Raw genomic sequence first — 20,639 nt, forward strand, 5'->3', positions numbered from 1 at the left:
GGGCCCCAGAATGCCGGGCAGGCTGTAGACAATATCTGGAGAATGAGAGGAGCCGAGGGACTCAGGAGACTGGGCCTGAGCAAGGCCACCCTGGCCACCCGGCATCAACCTAACCATCCCTTCCTCTCTGCATCAGGTAGGGAAGACAGCAAAGCCCCAGCTGGAGCCAGGTCCCTGTCCTAGTGGTGGGGACCAGAGAAGAGATGTAGACCTCCTCCTGAGCATGATCACTCTAGGGGGGACCCCCCACCCCAAGGGGAAGGGAGTTCAGCACAGAGAGGCCACAGCCCAGGTGCTGACCACCACTGCGCCAGCCACTGCGAAGCCAGCCGAAAGTACAGGGGTGGGAGAGGCAGCTCACCTGCCTCTCCCCATCTCCCCAATCCACCAACCCACCCTTTGGGCAGGGAAGAATAAAGGTCATGAAAGCACCACAGACCACAAGCAGGGGGCCTCCTGGAGGAGGGGGCTCCATCGAGGCCCGGCTGTATGGGAAGGAACTGGATAAAGGAAGAAGAGAGCAGGGCACCTCAGGTAGGGGACTGGCCAGAGGTGTGTAGGTAGGTGGGAATGGACCTGAGGGGAAGATGCAATGGGTGCGTCTCAGGGTTCTGGCTGGCCTGGAGGTCATGGTGGGAAAGGAGTTGAATGGTGGCTTGGGCCAAATAGGCATTAGAAGCACAAGTGGGAGATAAAGAGACAGAGAGGTGGGCGGGGACCGGAAGTATTCTCCATAAGCAAGAGGGCTGGGTGGCCCTGGCCAGTGTGGCTCAGTTGGTTGGAGTGTCCTCTAGTACACTGAAAGGTCACAGGTTCGATTTCTGGTCGGGGCACATACCTAAGTTTCAGGTTCAATCCCAGGGCAAGTGCAGGAAGCAACCGAGATGCCGCTCTCTCTCCCTCTCCCTTCCTCCCTCCCTCCCCCACCCCTAAAAAAAAATCAATGAAGCCTTGGCCAGTGTGGCTCAGTTGATTAGACATTGCCCCATGCACTGAAAGGTTGCCAGTTTGATTCCCCATCAAGGCACATGCCCAGGTTGCTGCCACCATCCCCAGTAGGTGTGCAGGAGGCAGCTGATGGACGTTTCACTCTCACATCAATGTTTCTCTCTCCCTCTTCTTTCCTCTCTCAAAATCAATTTTTAAAATCTTTTTTTCTTTAAATCAATAAACATGGGAGAGAAACAAGAAGGCGGCGTAGGTAACAGCTGCACCCGCCGCCTCCCACAACCACATCAAAATTACAACTAAAATACAGAACCACCATGGCTCAGAGCCTCCTGAAATCTGGCTGAACAGAAGCCCCACAGCCAGGGAGCTGACGAAGCACCAAGACCAGTAGGAGCGGTGGAAACGCCGGTGGATCCGGGCTGAATCGCACAGACGCAGCCTCGGGCCCACACCTGGTGCCATGGTTGAAACCTGGGAGGGAATCTCCGCAGTGGAGGTTTCCTGGAGGAGCGAGGGGTCCCAGCCCCACAGCAGGACCCCAGCCCAAGAAGAGACGTCCCCACAACTCTGGGCTGTGAAACCATCGGGGTCTGTCCCTGAGGGTCGCAGAGGCTATGGGAGCCCCAGCAGCTCCTCTAAAGGGCCCCCGCACGGACTCACTCGGACGCTCCCTCTGAGCCCAGCACCGGGCAGCAGCCTGAAAGGACAGGGGACACTCGGGGAGGAACTAACCTGCCTGAAGTCGGGGTGAGAGGTGGAGGGGCGGCTTCCTCCCAGGCAGAAGGGCTGGCGGAGGCCATGGCTCCTTTGGAGAGTCCTCCCCGCACACAGCCGGCAGGCAGGCGCCATGTTTGAGTCACCAGCACCTGACTCACACCTTTGGCCCCGCCCCGTGATTCCCGGAGGCCCCGCCCTCCCTTCCTGCAGCTCATCCAGGCCATTTCCAAGGGATTTTCTATGCAAGTGGCCTCTCAATCCTCATGCTTAGGACTTTCCTAAAATCTCTCAAACAAGCAGCAGCTGCCCCATACAGCTTGATAAGCGGCCTCAGGCCTGGCACTAGCGGCAGCCTGCATTGGCTCATAGCTTGGCTTCTCCTGGACACCTCCAAGCCCAGCACAAATAGCCAACTACGGTTTGCTGTGTAGCTCATGCTGGGTGGCCCTGGGCAAGGCACTGGCACAGGCTGACTTTGCACCTCCCGAGAGGCCCCAGAAATAGTGCACCTGATGCTCAGACTCAACCACGCTGGATTACAACCCTACCACATCCACAAGTGACACTCAAGGGGTGCACTTGGTGAACACCAAAGCTCCACTGAAGTAAATCCTGCTCCACAGGGGTGTCTCCAGCACAGCAGCTCTTTGGCTGTAGTTGCAGCTGGTCCTCACAGCTGATTGGCCTGGGGGTCAGTTCCCCCCAGGGACTCCAACAGCAACCAAGGCTCAACTACAACAGGACAGTGCACACAGCACACACAGGGGAGCACCTGGAAGGCCCAGCTCAGGTGACTGGGGAGGCTGAGCCACTGGACCCTACAGGACACCTACTACACAAAGCTACTTTACAAATTCCAGGAGACATAGCAGCTCTACCTAATACATAGAAACAAACACCTGGAAGCAGCCAAAATGTGGAGGCAAAGAAACATGTCACAAAGGAAAGAACAGAAGAAATCTCTAGAAGAGGAACTAAATGAAATAGATCCAAGCAAGCTAACAGACAGGGAGTTCAGAATTTTGTTTATAAGGATGTTTAAGCAGACTATTAGGGAAATAACTGAGAAAATCGATGACATGATAAAGTACCAATTTGAAATGAAGTCTACACGAACTGAAATGAAGAATAATTTACATGGAATCAGCAGTAGAGTAGAGGACACTGAGAATCAAATCAGCAATTTGGAACATGAGGAAACAAAAAACACCCAACCAGAAGAGCAAAAAGAAAAAAGAATCCAGAAATATGAAGATAGTATAAGGAACATTTGGGACAACTTCAAGAGACCTAACATTCGTATTATTGGGGTACCAGAATGGGAAGAAAGAGACCAAGGAATTGAAAACCTATTTGAAAAAATAATTACAGAAAACTTCCCCTACCTGGGGAAAGAAATAGACTTACAAATCCAGGAAGCACAGAGGGTCCCAAACAAGAGGAACCCAAAGAGGCCCACAGCAAGACACATCATAATTAAAATGCTAACGGTTAAAGACAAAGAGAAAATCTTAAAAGCAGCAAGAGAAAAGCAGTTAGTTACCTACAAGGGAGCACCCATACGACTGTCACCTGATTTCTCAACAGGAGCTTTGCAGGCCAGAAGGGAGTGGCAAGAAATATTCAAAGTGATGAAAAACAGGGAACTACAACCAAGATTACTCTACCCAGCAAAGCTATCATTTAGAACTGAAGGTCAGATAAAGCGCTTCTCAGACAAGGAAAAGCTAAAGGAGTTCATCACCACCAGGCCAGCACTACAGGAAAAGTTGAAGGGTGTTCTTTAAGAAGAAGCTAGTGAACAAAAGAATCTGATGAACTAAATAGATCCAGAGACATTGACGCAGGCAACAGACCATCATATTTCAGAGGAAGGAGGGAAGGGGGGTAGAGGGTGGGAAGAGATTAACCAAAGAAGTTATATGCATAACCCATGGACACAGTTAATAACGGGGTGAAGGCCTGGGAAAGGGTTGGGAGGGAAGTGGAGGGGATCAATTGGGAGGAAAAATGGGATACCTGTAATACTCTCAACAATAAAGATAAATTTAAAAAGTAAAAAAAAAATTTAAAAAAATGAGGGCTGGTCTGGGTGGAGAGGGACAATGAGAGAGGGTGTAGGTCAGGGTGGTGGAGCAGGGGTGACAGGGCAGGAGCCATGGGGGCCTGGAGCACAAGGACAGGAAGAATGAAAGAGGCCTGGGGAATGCCCACCTCTGAGACTGAGGGAAGAGCCACTTCCACCTTGGGTGTGCTCTTTCTTGCTCTTTCTTTCTGCCTTGAGCTGCCCTTTGCAGAGACCCCCAGGGTGGGAACTGAAGTCTGCAGCCCGTGGCTTCTCCAGACTCAGTCAAGCTAGGAATGACTGCAGCCCAGGCCTCATGAATCCCAGATTTCTGACCCTCAAAAACTGATACAAGTAATCAATTGTGGTTTTATGCCTCTAACTTTTGGGTGTAATTAGTTACCCAGCCATAGATATCTAATACTCTGACTTTGTGGAACCACTGTATCAGCCGTGGACTGCTTACCTCTAGGTTTATTTTATGTGAGAGAGAAAAACAATTCCTATCATGTTTAAGCCACTACTTTAAAAATATTTGTTTTGTTTTCTATTTATTAAAACTGAACCTAATCACAAATGATTTGATAATAAAGACCGGAAATAACAGTAGAGTGGAAAATTAGGCTCCTACTTTCTTTCTGTCATTCTACTTTGGCTTTCACTCGCAAGGTCACCTCGGGTCCAAGATAGCTGCTAGAGCTCCAGAAATCATATCTCAAGCTCCAGGCAGCAGGAAGAAAGAGGGGAAGAATAAAAGGTGCTCATCACCCAGCTGACAGCTCCTTTTAAGGATTCTTCTTGGAAGCCTCCTCCACACTTCCACTGCTACCTCCTTGGGCCAAACCAAGACACAGGAAGTGGGGAAATGCACTCCTTCAGCTGCACACACTGCCCCTCGAATAAAACTGGAGTTCTACTAATGCAATATGTGGATCTTGTGTTTTTGGATCCTGTTGAAACAAGTCAGCTCTTTAAAAAAAATTATGAGACAACTGGGGAAATTAAGAACATGAGTGGCTAGGTGATGATACAAGGAAGTATCATTGTGCTTTAGAGATGAAAAGGCACTGTGTTGTGTGTGTGTGTGTGCAAAGACTACCTTTTAGAAATACATATCGAATTGATGAATGAAATAATAAGATGTTTGGATTTGCTTCAAAATAACCCAATGGTGTGACGGATGTAATCGATGAAACAAGATTAGCACGTATTAACAAGTGCTGAAGCTGAGTGGTGGGCACACAGAAGTTCATTATACCATTTTCTCTACTTTTGAATAGATTATAAAATTTTCATAATAAGAGTTCTTTTAAAGCCCTGCTATTAAATAAAGTATTGAGATTTATATTTTAAAAATTGGGATTCTAAAACATTGGAGTTCTTCTACTAAGGATCAGGGGAGGCTGGCTTTGGGGACACACAGAGCAGTCTCTGCAAATTACTGGCTCAATTCCTAACTGACAGAGATGGCCCAAATGTCCCATGATCTGATATCCTCCAACAGGCCTGGGCCCTGCCCTCCAGGCCATGGCACCAGCCAGACACCTGGATTGCCTGGTACTTACTGGATCCTGCTGTGTAGCCACATTTGCACTATCGGCCTGGGAGGAAGGGAAGAAGGGGAGAAGGGGAGAAGGCATGTAACTGAAGGCACATGAGCCCCAGGCCCTGGTCCCAAGCAGTTAATAATTTACTTGAGCAGACAGTGCCGATAGGTGGCAAATTATTCCATGTGTGTTCTTTCAGCAAGATGTGCAGGAAGGCTGCATGGAGGAGGAGACAGGGCGTTGACATGACTTGATAAGGAGAGGAGACCCACCTGGCTAGAGGAGCACGTGATCAGGGGGCCTCACAGCCTGGCTGCCAACTTCACATCTTGGGGGCCGAGGGGGGCCGTGGCTCTGTGCCTGTTTGTATCCTGGCAAAGGAATTAGTTCCTGAAGGATACGAAGGTGAGCCACAGAGTCTCCCTGTTAATAATGACAATAATCACAACAGCAACAGCGGCTCACGTTTTAAGGTTCCAGGCATGGAGGTAAGGGTTTAATTTACATCAAGGCTATGAGGCTGGCGTGATTACCCTGCAGTAGACACCTGTCACTTTTGCCTGCCCCGCATCTGTTCCTTCTTCTGGTGCCAGTGCTGCTCTGGTGTTTAGGGGAACTACTCACTCACTCTGGTCCACGTGGTGTTTGGAGGCTAAGGCCCTTTCCCCTCCCTCCAGTGGTGGCCCCCTCCACCCTGCCAGCCAATCAGGTGCCCTGCTCTGAGTTCACAGAGGAACTCCTACCCACCCCTCCACACATACACACGAGCACACACACACACACACACACACACACACACGCGCGCGCGCGCGCGCACACACACACACTGGGACTTCTATTGAAACCATGGGAAAGAGAAGATCCGTTTCCCTCTGGGGATACTAAGCTGGCAGGAGGTGAGCCTGGAGCAGAGCTGGGAGGGCCTGCCTGAGAGCCTCCTCCAGGGACCTTTCTTCTAGATCAGAATGTTAAAGGCCCTCTTTTGTCAAAGTGAAGCATGTTATACTAGCTTTCTGTCATTTGCGATCTGGAATCCTAATACCTACCTTCAAATATTCAGGTGAGGAAACTAGAAGGTGCAGTTACAAGCCCAAGGTTACCATGTCTGCCTAGCATCTAAAATAGACACACCCTGGGCCTTAGAGGACAGACTTCTAAGAGTGCAAAGAGCCTGGCCAGGCGTGGCTCAGCAGTTGAGCATTGACCTAGGATCCAGGAGATTGCGGAGATCACAGTTTGACTCCTGGTCAGGGCACACACCTGGGTTGCAGGCTCGATCCCCAGTGGGGGGTGTGCAGAAGGCAGCCCATCAGTGACTTTCTCTCATCATTGATGTCTCTCTCTGTCTCTCTCTGTGTCTCTCTCTCTCTCTCTCTCTTCCTCTCTCTGAAGTCAATAAAGATATATTTTTTTAAAATAAATAAAATAAAATTGCAGGTAAAAGAATAGGTTTAAGCCAAAGCCTTAAGTGGAAGATGACGGCCTCCAGTTAAGACAATCAGTAGATCACACGGGTAACCTTGCTCCCGACAGTAAAGGTTCCAAAAGAGGGCAGGTGGCATAGCCACAGGAACAAAAGAAAGAGTGAACAACAGCAAACAACATATTGAAAACTGGAAAACAGGTGTTCATGTAGTTACCAAAATGATGGATTCAAAACAAAACGAAACAAAAAATTCTCATCAAAACCCTATTCCTAAGCCAGAAGGGAGGGAAATGAAGAAGCGACCAGTTCTCACAGCAGACACTCCCAGAGGTTGGTGGCTCAGGTTCCCTGATCCTGAGGGGAAGGAAGGACAGTGGCAGGAGGAGAGACAGAAAGCCCAGTCAGCTCTGGGTGCCTCTCCTGCGGTCCTGTGCACCAGCCACTGACCCTCCGGACTGAGCAGACCAGAGGATTTTGCCAGGGAAGAGCAAACCAGGGGCACACAGGCACAGCGAAGGGGAAATCACCACACTGAAAAATGGCCTAAAGTGAAAGTTAACACACCCACGAACAGTATGACCTCAACCTCCCTCCTCTCAGGGCGCAGAAGCCTGGCAACCGGGCCTAACGCATCCAGGCAGGAAATGCAAGGATTCCTCTAGGAGCACGCCAGCCAACTCGGGAGGAAGGACCAGCACTAGGAGTGTCTCACCCACAACGTACAGCTCAGGCCCAGCGAGCCTCACTGGTGAGTCCTACCAAACATTTAAAGAAAATTCATACCAATTTTAAAAACTCTTACCAAAAAGTAGTAAAGAAGGGAGAACTCCCCAACTCATTCTATGCGGGCAATATTATCCTGATACCAAAACCAGACAAAGACATCACAAGAAAAGAAAATGAGAACTTACACAGTTTTATAGGTCAATTATATCTCAATAAAAAACTTTTCAGGGCCCCGGGCATGCGGGCTCATGTGCTGCAGCTCCTGGAGGCCTCAGGCTGAGAATGGCCCCCAAGGAAACTAGGTGAGGGGGAAGAAAGTGTGTCCCAAATTCAAAGACCACTTCGGCAAGAACCTGCCAAAAAAGCAAACGTGAAGAAGGTTTCTGAGGCAGGCAAAGTTGGCAAACAGAAAGCGCTCCAGCGAGCGCTGATGTAGAGAATAAATTCACCAGAAACAAGGGCAGAAAAGGAAAAATTCTCAATCTGGTGTGAAAGGAGATAAAAAAGTACTTGATAATGTATGTTGCACAATTGTCAATCAAAGGAAGGAAATTCAAATCAACCAAGAAGAAGGGGACTGAAAAATGAGAGAACTGTGCCTGTGGGTGATTTTCCTGTCACATGGGGTAAGACGCAGCTTTTTTTTTTAAAGAGTATGGACAATAGAATCTGTACGCTTTTGCTCTGTGATTCCAGCAGAGGGAACTGTGTCCACAAATTTGGCTGCAATAAAATGTAAAATTCATCCTAATCAGAAAAATACTAATGCTTATGTTGTATTTAAGGATGAGAGAGCAGCTACTAAAGCACTGAGCAGAAATGGGGCCCAAACTGCCGATGGGTTTTGTATTAGAGTTGACCTTGCGTGGGAGACCTCATCTAGCGACAAGCCATCAGCGTTTGTGGGGCATCTCCCGCTGAAGACTGTGGTCGAGGACTGTGGGGACATCGTGGCAGTAGGGTGATGAGAGACCCACTGACAGGCGTCAGCAGAGGGTTTGGCTATGTGCTCTTCGAGAACACGCTACAAATGACATAATTCTGAATTGATGGGAAGAAAATCAGAGTCATGCGTTCTGTTACTAAGGAAAAAATTAAAACAAAATTCACATCCCAGTTTGAAGAATATCAGTAAATCTAAGAAGGGACTTAATTTTGCTTCAAAAAATGCAGGACATTCTAAAAGTTTACTTATTGAAGAAAAAGCTGTTCTCGTCAAGAAGGAAAAGAAAGGACTGAAGAAAAGTAGATGGACTTATCAAATATATTAATTATAGCTGTTACTTTCTTCACTTGTAGAACCTTGCTTAACCTAACATAATTGGAAGGCTGGGGAAACTAAAAACATTGTTAATTTTTTAAAAAGAATAGTTTATTGATTTTTAGGGAGAAACATTGATGTGAGAGCACAACATCAATCAGCTGCCTCCTGCACACCCCTGCCGGGATCGAGCTCATAACCCAGGCACGTTCCCTGACCCAGAATCGAACCAGCAGCCTTTTGGTGCACAGGACAACCAATGCCCAACCAACGTTGCCTGGGCAACATTGTTAATTTTAATATGGCCTTATCGAGGGCACATTCCTGACGGGGAAGGGAGAGCAGCTCACAGGAGGACTCTGCAAGAATAAGACTCTTGGGGACTGTTGTTTGGGAACTGGAGGGGAAATGCTGAAAACCCCTGCAGGGGGCTGGGCAGGCAGAGGGCCCACCAGAAAGTGTTCTGAATCGAACCCACTGGGCCCTGGCTGCTGAAATGGCCCAGACAGAAGAGGCAACAGGCTGAAATCAATCTGAAGCTGCATCAGGCCAGAGCCTGGGGGACTAGAATCAGAGGACAGGGTAGGGACTGAGGAGCTGGCGATGGAGCAGAGACTAACTCCCGCAGAGTGAGCGCCTGACAGCGACACCTCTAAGGGGAGTGATACACTAGCCACCCTGTACCCTAAAGACTCTACAGAAGACTCTGGAGCAAGACCAGGCAACTACAAGGTTGCAAAATAGCTGACAAGAGGAGGTGGACCATGGAGAGCCTCAGATCAACCATCTACCTAAGGACACTAGAGCCAAACCTAGACGGCTCCTCACATTGGGTGATACACGAGCACCTCCCAGGAGAACTGAAATCACAAAAAACAGTGACCCTCAGACAACATAAGTTGCCCAGAAGAAACGCACCTGATTGACTACCTTTTTCTCTGCTGTTTTTTTGTTTTATTTGTTTTTGTTTTTTTGGGGTTATTTTTGGTTTTGGGTTTTTTTGTTTGTTTTTTGTTTGTGGGTTTGTTTATTTTTTCTCTTTTTTCCTTAGGAAGAAGAGAAAGGGGAGAAAATTTGTTTTTTCTTTTTTAAATTTTATAAAAATCTTTTTTTTTTTCTTTTTTAATTTTTTTTTAAACATTTTTTTAACTAATTTTTTATTTTTTAATAATTTTGTCTTGCGTAGCTTTTTTTTGGTTTTGTTTTCATTATTTGCTTTGTTTTGTTTTATTCTTGCTTCTACTATCAAGACTTTCTTGATATCCCTGCTTAACGACTGGGACTTTATCCTTATAACCAAGTTTACTGCTTTCCTCTATAGTTTCCCCCAAATCTCTTACCAGACTCCCTGCCTGCCTGGGCTTTATCTCTCTCTCCTCTCAATCCATTGGCATAACTTTTTTCTTCTTTTTCTTCTTTCTTTTTCTACTTTTCTTTCATTCTTTCATTTTGCCCCCTTCAGTTTTCCTCTCCGATTGTTAGTGTCTCTTATTCTCTTTATTGTATTTTTGTTTTCTCATTTTCTCAACTATTATCCTATTCCTATTCTCTCCCTTAATTTTGTGCTGGCCCTTCTTTCACAATCTTTTCTCTGCTTCTGTTATCTCCCAGTAGCTTCTCTATTTTTTATATTTTAGTTTATTATTATTTTCTAAATTATCACCAGTATTAACAACAACATACACCTCTGGGCTCCACTAGACCCACAAGACAAAATCCCACACCACAAGACCGGGACACAGCAAATATATCTAATATATAGATATAAGCACTAAGACCTACCAAAATGGGGAGAAAAAGAAACAACCCCCAAATTAAAGGAAACATCTCCAGAAAAAGACGTTGATGAGATGGAGTTGAGCAAGTTATCAGAAACGGAGTTCAGAGTATTGATGACGAAGATGTTCAAGGAACTTAAGAAGACTATAGATGATAAGATCAAGAACCTTAGTGAAAACATGAAAAGAGATACATACCATAAACACAACTCAGACAGAGATAAAGAATGCTGTATCTGATATCAAGAATGCACTGGAAGGAATTAAAAGCAGGCTCAATGAAGCAGAGGATAGAATAAGTGACTTAGAAGACAAAGTAGAGAAAATCACACAATCAGAGCAGCAAAAAGAAAAAACACTTAAAAAGCATGAGGACAGTCTCAGGGAACTTTGGGACAACATGAAGCAAAACAACATTCGCATTACAGGAGTGCCAGAGGGGGAGGAAAGAGAGCAAGGGATAGAGATCTTGGTGGAAGAAATAATTGTAGAAAAATTCCCTAGGCTGGCGAAGGAGAAAGCCACACAAGTTTAGGAAGCACAGAGGGTTCCAAACAAGAGGGACCCAAAGAGACCCACTCTGAGACACATCATAATTAAAATGGCAAATGTCAAGGACAAAGAGAAAATATTAAGGGCTGCAAGAGAGAGACAAGCAGTGACCTATAAGGGAATCCCCATAAGGCTGACAGCGGATTTCTCAACAGAGACTCTTCAGGCCAGAAGGGAGTGGCATGAAGTTCTGCAAGTAATGAAGAGCAAGAACATGCAACCAAGATTGCTTTATCCAGCAAGGCTATCATTTAAATTTGAAGGTGGAATAAAGAGCTTCCCAGACAAAAAAAGGCTAAAAGAGTTCAGTACCACCAAACCAGCACTGCAAGAAATGCTAAATGGACTGCTTTAAGAAAAAGAAGGAATAGTGAGAGAAAGGTACATCAGCATAAAGGGGAAAAATGGCATTAAATAAGTTGACATCAATAGTAACTTTAAATGTAAATGGAATAAATGGGCCAATCAAAAGACAAAGGGTAGCTGAATGGATAAGAAAACAGGACCCAAATATATGCTGTCTACAAGAGACCCACCTGAGAGCAAAAGACTCACACAGGCTAAAAGTGAAGGGGTGGAGTAAAATATTCCATGCAAATGGAAAGGAAAAGAAAGCTGGAGTAGCAATTCTTATTTCTGACAAAACACTTCAAAATAAAGACCATAACAAGAGACAAAGATGGTCACTACATATTACTAAAGGGATCAATCCAACAGGAGGAAATAACCCTTATGAACATTTATGCACCCCATACAGGAGCACCTAAATATATAAAAAATCTCTTGGGGGACTTCAAAGGGGAGATTGACAGCAACACAATCATAGTGGGGGACTTTAACACCCCACTGTCAGCATTGGACAGATCATCAAGACAAAAAATCAACAGGGAAACGCAGACCTTAAATGAATCACTAGACCTAATGGATTTAATTGACATTTATAGAACATTTCACCCCAAAGCAGCAGAATACACATTCTTCTCAAGTGCACATGGAACATTCTCAAAAACAGACCACATGTTAGGGCACAAGGCAAGTCTCTACAAATATAAGAAGACTAAAATCATATCAAGCATCTTTTCGGATCACAATGCCATGAAACCAGAAATCAACCACTATAAAAAAACTCAAAAATATTCAAACACATGGAGGCTAAATAGCATGTTATTAAACAATGAATGGGTTACCAAGGAGATCAAGGAAGAAATCAAACACTTCATGGAAAGTAACGAAAATGAACAGACAACAACCCAAAATCTATGGGACACGGCAAAAGCAGTCTTGAGAGGAAAATTCATAGCATTACAGGCCTCTCTCAAGAAACAAGAAAAAGATCTAATGAACCATCTAACACAACAACTAAAAGAACTAGAACGAGAACAGCAAGAAAAGCCCCGAGGAAGTAGAAGGAAGGAAATAATAAAAATCAGAGCAGAGATTAATGACATAGAGACTAAAGAAACAATACAAAAAATCAATGAAACCAAGAGCTGGTTCTTTGAAAAGGTAAATAAGATTGATGCACCTTTAGCCAGACTCACTAAGAAACAAAGAGAGAGGACCCAAATAAATAAAATCAGAAATGAAAGAGGCGATATAACAACTGATCCAACAGAAATACAAAGGATTGTAAGAAAATTTTATGAGCAACTGTATGCCAACAAATTGGACAACATGGGGGAAATGGACAAATTCCTAGAAGCATACAACCTTCCAAAGCTGAATCAAGAAGAGGCAGAAAACCTGAATAGGCCAATAACAACTAATGAAATTGAAGCAATAATAAAAAAAAACTCCCAGCAAACAAAAGTCCTGGACCAGATGGATTTACAGGCGAGTTTTACCAAACATTCAAAGAAGAATTAACACCTATTCTATTCAAACTATTCCAGAAAATTCAAGAGGAAGGAAAACTCCCAAATTCTTTGTATGAGGCCAGCATCACCCTAATCCCAAAACCAGATAAAGATACTACAAAGAAAGAAAATTACAGGCCAATATCCCTGATGAACATAGATGCTAAAATCCTCACTAAAATACTAGCAAACTGGATCCAGCAATACATTAAAAAGATCATACATCATGACCAAGTGGGATTTACTACTGGGATGCAAGGCTGGTATAACATCTGCAAATCAATAAATGTGATACATCACATAAACAAAATGAAGGACAAAAATCATATGATCATATCAATAGATGCAGAAAAAGCATTCAACAAAATCCAGCACCCATTTCTGATAAAAACTCTCAGCAAAGTGGGAAAAGAGGGATCATACCTCAACATAATAAAGGCCATATACAACAGACCTACAGCCAACATCATACTCAATGGGCAAAAACTAAAACCATTTCCATTAAAAACCGAAACAAGACAGGGATGTCCACTTTCACCACTCTTATTCAACATAGTACTGGAAGTCCTCGCCATAGCCATCAGACAGGAGGAAAACATAAAAGGTATCCAAATTGGAAAGGACGAAGTAAAACTATCATTAGTTGCAGATGACATGATACTGTTCATAGAAAACCCTAAAGACTCCATCAAAGTACTACTAGATTTGATAAACGAATTTGGCAAGGTAGCTGGATACAAGATCAACATCCGGAAATCAATGGCATTCTTATACACCAACAATGAACTTTCAGAGAGAGAAACTAAAAAAGCAATACCATTTACCATTGCAACTAAAAAAATAAGATACCTAGGAATAAAGTTAACCAAAGATGTAAAAGACCTGTACTCAGAAAACTACGTGACACTGAAAAAAGAAATAGAGGAAGATTTAAACAGGTGGAAGAAGATACCATGCTCATGGATTGGGAGAATTAATATCATTAAAATGTCTATACTACCCAAAGCAATTTATAAATTTAATGCAATTCCTATGAAAATACCAACAGCGTATTTCACAGACCTAGAACAAACATTCCGAAAATATATATGGAACCAAAAGAGGCCCCGAATAGCTGCAGCCATCTTGAGAAAAAAGAACGGAGTGGGAGGGATCACATTATCAGACTTCAAACTATATTACAAAGCCACTGTAATCAAAACGGCCTGGTATTGGTACAACGACAGGCTTATAGATCAATGGAACAGAACAGAGACCCCAGAAATAGACCCACGCCACCATGGTCAGTTAATATTTGACAAAGGAGGCAGGAGTATCCAGTGGAGTAAGGACAGTCTCTTCAATGAGTGGTGCTGGGAAAACTGGACAGATACATGCAAAAGAATGAAACTAGACCACCAACTTTCACCATACACAAAAATAAACTCAAAATGGATAAAAGACTTAAATGTAAGTCACAAAACCATAAAAATCCTGGAAGAAAACATAGACAGTAAACTCACAGACATCCCACGTAGGGGACTTTTCACTGATACATCTCCTAGGGCAAGAGAAACAAAGGAAAAAATAAACATATGGGACTACATCAAACTGAAAAGCTGCACAGCAAAAGAAAACAGCCTCAAAATACAAAGGAACCCCACAGTCTGGGAAAACATATTTGCCAAGGATGAATCTGATAAGGGGCTAATTTCCAAAGTGTACAAAGAACTCATAGCACTCAGCAAGAAAAAGACAAACAACCCAATTAAGAAATGGGCAAAGGACTTAGACACTTCTCCAAAGAGGACATACGGATGGCCAAGAGACACATGAGAAAATGCTCCACGTCGCTAATCATCAGAGAGATGCAAATTAAAACCACAATGAGGTATCACTTCACACCTGCCAGAGTGGCTGCCATCAATAAATCAACAAACAACATGTGCTGGCCAGGGTGTGGAGAAAGGGGAACCCTGGGACACTGCTGGTGGGAATGCAGACTGGTGCAACCACTATGGAAAACTGTATGGAGTTTCCTCAAAAAATTTAAAATGGAGCTGCCGTTTGACCCAGTGATTCCACTCCTAGGAATATATCCTAAGAATCCTGAAACATTCATCAGAAAGGATATATGTACCCCGATGTTCATAGCAGCACAGTTTACAATAGCTAAGATCTGGAAACAGCCCAAGTGCCCATCAGTAGATGAGTGGATAAAAAAGCTGTGGGACATTTACACCATGGAAGACTATGCAGCTGTAAAGAAGAAGAATCTCATACCCTTTGGGGCAGTATGGATGGACCTGGAGAATATTATGCTAAGTGAAATAAGCCAGGCAGTGAAAGACAAATATCACATGATCTCGCTTATACGTGGAATCTAAAGAACTTAATAAACTGATGAACAGAATAGATTCAATGACATGGAAGCATAGATGAGACTGATGAATGTCAGAGGGATGGAGGAGGGCGGGTGGGTGGAGGGGGAGAGAGTAACCAAAGAATTTATGTGCCTATATACACAACCCAAGGACATGGACAATGGTGGGGAGAGGGATTGGGGAGGAGGAAGGAATGGGGTGGAACGGGTCATTGGGGAGAAAAAGGGACATCTGTAATATTTTAAACAATAATAAAACTTAAAAATATATATATGGCCTTATCAACATAATTATGTATAAAATGCCTTTATCACACATTTTTTATTTTTTTATTTTAAAAAAATATATCTTTTATTGATTTCAGAGAGAGGAAGAGACATAGGAACATCAATGATGAGAGATAATCATTGATCGGCTGCCTCCTGCACGCCCCCCACTGGGGATTGAGCCTGCAACTCGGGCATGTGCCCTGACCGGGAATCGAACCCCAATCTCCCAGATCCTAGGTCGATGCTCAACTGCTGAGCCATGCTGGCTGGGCATCACACATTTTTTATATATACATATATCCGTAACACACACATGCACACATACATAATTTTTTTTGTTAAAGCCTTGAAACTGCAGATTTGGATATTTGATAATGGAAAATATTTGCTATATAACCCCAATTCAGTTCTTGTTATCAAATCAATCAACCAAATCAGACTTTGAAAACGCCTGACATCACTTTTCAATTCAAATAAGTACTTTCATATGCATTTTGGGGAGTAAAAAGGACATTGAGAAATAAATTATGAAGTATATCTTGCAAAATAGATTACTAAAGGTAGGTACAATTAGAAGATATGAAATTAATATAAGTAATTTATCTGTCTTTTTAAAATGTTTTAAATGCAGAATAAAATACCAATATGCTGTTTTTTATATCAAAATGTAACTTTTAAAAAGTTAAAAACATGACTCATATAAACAAAGTGACCATGTATCAAAAGTAACTCATGCCCTGGCTGGGTGGCTCACTTGGTGAGAGCACCGTCCCATACACCAAAAAGGTTGCAGGTTCGATTCCTGATCAGAGCATATACCTCGGTTTCGGGTTCAATCCCCGGTCGGGGTGCAAATGGGAGGCAACCGATTGATGTTTCTCTCTCACATCTATGTTTTTTTTCTGTCTCTCCCCCTTCCTCTCTCTCTGAAAATCAATGAAAACAGCCTCTGGCCCTAGCCGGTCTTGCTCAGTGGTTAGAGCCTCGACCCACGAACTGAAGGGTCCCGGGTTCAATTCCAGCCAAGGGCACGTACATCAGTTGCAGGCTCCATCCCCAGCCCCGCTCGGGGCACATATGCGAGGCAACCAGTCCATGTGTCTCTCTCGCATCTATGCGTCTCTCTCTCTCTCTCCCTTCTGCTCCCTCTGAAAAACAATGGAAAAAACATCCTCAGGTGAGGGTAAAAACATAACAAAACAAAACATATCCTCCGGTGAGGATTACAAATAATAATTCATGAGGGAATAAGGATGGTAACTGGTGCAAATGAAAATCTGAGGAATGAAAATTTACATAGTCAATCAGTCAAAAGGATGCTGAAGATCATTTGCTAAGTTAGGAACAGAACTGGCATTTGTCACTTCCCTGAGCAAAAGTCTGCGAGTTAACAAGTACCTAGCAAGTGCAGTCCCTGATCAGCAGTAAGTGACACAGATACGTTCTCCTGATGAGGTCACTCTCCCGTGTAACATCCAGACAACGCGCAGGTGTCCTTTCCCCTCAGTTGCCTGTTTTGGATAATATGTGTACGTGCCCTGATGGGGAACTGAACCAGCAACCCTTCGGTGCACTGGGCGACACTCAACCAACTGAACCACACCAACCAGGGCAAGGAAATATATATATGTATTTTAATATATCTTTATTGATTTCAGAGAGGAAAGGAGAGGGAGAGAGAGGTAGAAACATCAGTGATGAGAGTCATTGATCGGCTGCCTCCTGCACGCCCCCCACTGGGGATGGAGCCCCCAACCCGGGCATGTGCCCTGACCAGGAATCAAACCCCAATTGCCTGGATCGTAGGTAGACGCTCAGCTGCTGAGCCACGCCTGGCTGGGCAGAAATATTTTAAATACAGCTCCTGCTGCTGTGTGGAAAATAGATGGGTGGTTTGAGTGGAAGCCCCAGGCCAGTGCCACAATCCATGCTCCAGAGAGGGTGGCCCAGGCCAGGGCTGGACAGTGGAGCGGGACGTGGCCTGGATGTGGGGAGAGGGAATGACAAGCGTTAAGGATGAAGCATGGACTTCCACTTGAGGAACTGGGTAGTAAGGATTCCACCTCCTGAGATGGGAAGGTGGGGAGGAGGGGCTTGAAGAGGAAAGGAAAGGAAAAGTTGAGTTTGAGAGGCTCATCAGCAAATGAAAATCTCAAGTAGGAAGTTGTGGAAATGAGGCTGGTGTTCAGGGTGAAAACGTCCAGTTTGGGAAACATAGGAACACAGATAACATCATAAACCCATGCAACTGAATGAGGTTACCTTGGGAGAAAGCTGGATAGAGATTCTCTTTGCCTATCTACTTGTTTCTAAAAATTTATCTCATATTAAATATTTATGTTCAGTAGTTTTGTTTCATTTATTGATGCTTCTATTTTTCTTGGCACCATATTATTTAAAATACTGTTGCTTTTTTTCCTACATTCTGATGGTGTAATGCCTTGTCTAGGACTGGACCACCACATTTTCATAATGAAATCTGAAGTTAAGTTCTTGCCTATTTATGTTTTCAAATAAATTATAGAAGCATTTTGTCAAGACTAAAATAACTGTTGCCCAGCGGGAGTGGCTCTGTTGGTTGAGTGTCTTCCCATGCACCTAAAGGCTGCTGGTTCGATTCCTGGTCAGGCAGCACACGTGGGTTTCAGGTTTGATCCCCAGTCAGAGAGCATATAGAAGGCGATCTGTGTTTCTCTCTGTCTGTCTCTCCCTTCCTCTTTCTAACCATGTCCTTGGGTGAGAATTAAAAAAAGGAAGGAAGGAAGGAAGGAAGGAAGGAAGGAAGGGAGGGAGGGAGGGAGGGAGGGAGGAAGGAAGGAAGGAAGGAAGGAAGGAAGGAAGGAAGGAAGAAAGAAAGAAAGAAAGAAAGAAAGAAAGAAAGAAAGAAAGAAAGAAAGAAAGAAAGAAAGAAAGAAAGAGCGAGCGAGCCCTGGCTGGTTTGGCTCAATGGTCAGAGTGTCGACCCATGGACTGAAGGGTCTCAGGTTTGATTCCAGCCAAGGGCATGTACCTCAGTTGCAGGCTCCATCCCTGGTCCTGGTCAGGGCTTGTGCAGGAGGCAACCAATCAATGCGAATCTCTCACATGGATGTTTCTCTCTCTCTCTCTTCCCCACTCTCTCTGAAAAGCAATGGAAAAAATATCCTCCGGTGAGGACATTTTTTAAAAAACAGAGTACTCATGAACCAAAGAAATAAATCTTAAAATAAATAAAATAAAATAACTTGAGATTTTTCATAAGGATTGCAAAACTATGTAAATTTGTTTAAAGACAATCAATATCTTCACATTTTATTTAGTTTAGTCTTTTCAGGAACAAGGAATATTAGTTTTTAAAAATATTTTGGCCCCGGCCAGGTGTGGCTCAGCAGTTGAGCGTCGACCTAGGATCCAGGCGATCGGGGTTCGATTCCCGGTCAGGGCACGTGCCTGGGTTGTGAGCTTGATCAATGGCTCTCTCATATTGATGTTTATCTCTCTCTCTCTCTCTGCCTCTCCTTTCCTCTCTCTGAAATCAATAAAGATATTTAAAATATACATATATCTTTTTTTTTAATCAGTAATACATTAACACAGTACAAATTTTCAAAAAGTTATAATTATGTAGTCAAAAATAAGTCTCTTGGCTCTTTCTTACAAAACTAAACAAACCTCTTATCATACGATCCAGTAATTGTGCTTCTTCATATTTACCCAAAGGAGCTGAAAACTATGTCCACAAAAAAAGCCTGCACATGGCCCTGGCCAGGTAGCTCAATTGGTTAGAGCATCATCCGATAGACCAAGTTTTCAGGTTAAATCCCGGGTCAGCGCATATACAAGAATCAACCAATGAATGCATAAATAAGCGGAACAACAAATTTCCTGTCTCTCATCAATAATAAATAAATAAATAAATAAATAAATAAATAAATAAATAAATAAATAAATAAATAAATAAATAAATATCGCTTTATTTTTAAAAACCTACACACGGCCCGGCCAGCCATGGCTCAGCAGTTGAGCATTGACCTAGGATCCAGGAGATCGCGGTTTGATTCCCAGTCAGGGCACATGCCTGTGTTGCGGGCTTGCTCCCCAGTCGGGGCGTGCAGGAGGCAGCCGATCCATGACTCTCTCGTCATTGATATTTCTATCTCTTTTTTCCTCTCCCTTCCTCTCTATGAAATCAATAAAGATATATTTTAAAACAAACAAGCAAAACCCTGCACACGATATTTATAACAGTTTTCTTTATAACTGCCAAAACATGAAAGCAACCAAGGTGTCCTTCAGCAGGTGAGTGGTTAAATAAACTGTGGAACATCCAGACAGTGGAATATTATCCAGTGCTCAAAAGAAATGAGCTATCAAGCTGGGAATAGACAAGGAGGAACCTGAAAAGCATATTACTAAGTGAAAGAAGCCAATGTGAAAGTATATACTGTGATTCCAACCATATGACATTCTGGAAAAGGCAAAACTATGGAGACAGTAAAAAGATCACATGGTAGCCAGAGGCTGAGCTGGGGATAGGGGTGGTAGTGAACAGGTAGAGCACAGGAGTCCTAGGACAGTGAAAATTCTCTGAATGGCACTATAATGGTGGATACATGTCCTTATATATTTGTCCAAACTCATAGAAGGCACACCATCGAGAGTGGGCCCTAGCCCTGGCTGGCGTTGCTCAGTGGTCAGAGCATGGCCCTGTGCACTGAAGGGTCTCAGGTTCCCTTCCAGGTCAAGGGCATGTCCCTGGGTTGCAGGTTCAATCCCCATTCCCAGCCAGGGCTCGTGCGGAGACAACCCATCAATGTGTCTCTCTCACATCAGTGTATCTCTCTCTCTCTCTCTCTCTCCTCCCCTCCCTCCCTTCCTTCCACTCTTAAAAAAAAAAAAAAAAATCAAGGGGAAAAATATCCTCAGGTGAGGGTTTAACAACAGAGGAGTGGAGGAGAAACAAGATGGCGGCGTAGGTAACAGCTGCACCCGCCGCCTCCCGCAACCACATCAAAATTACAGCTAAAATGCAGAACAAACATCACCCAGAACCTCCTGAAATCTGGCTGAACAGAAGCCCCACAACCAGGGAACTGAAGAAGCACCAAGACCTGTAGGAGGGGCGGAGATGCGGGCGGATCAGGGCTGA

At 44.1% G+C, this 20,639-nt stretch overlaps 1 pseudogene; it reads left to right on the forward strand.

Annotated features, from left to right (window-relative positions):
• Positions 1-422: 422 nt before the first annotated feature.
• LOC107537317 (RNA-binding protein 34 pseudogene) lies at positions 423-8,471 on the forward strand (annotated as a pseudogene).
• Positions 8,472-20,639: the final 12,168 nt, after the last annotated feature.

This window comes from Miniopterus natalensis, chromosome 10 (genome assembly GCF_054644295.1).
Source record: "Miniopterus natalensis isolate mMinNat1 chromosome 10, mMinNat1.hap1, whole genome shotgun sequence".
In the NCBI taxonomy this organism is placed as follows: Eukaryota; Metazoa; Chordata; class Mammalia; order Chiroptera; family Miniopteridae; genus Miniopterus; species Miniopterus natalensis.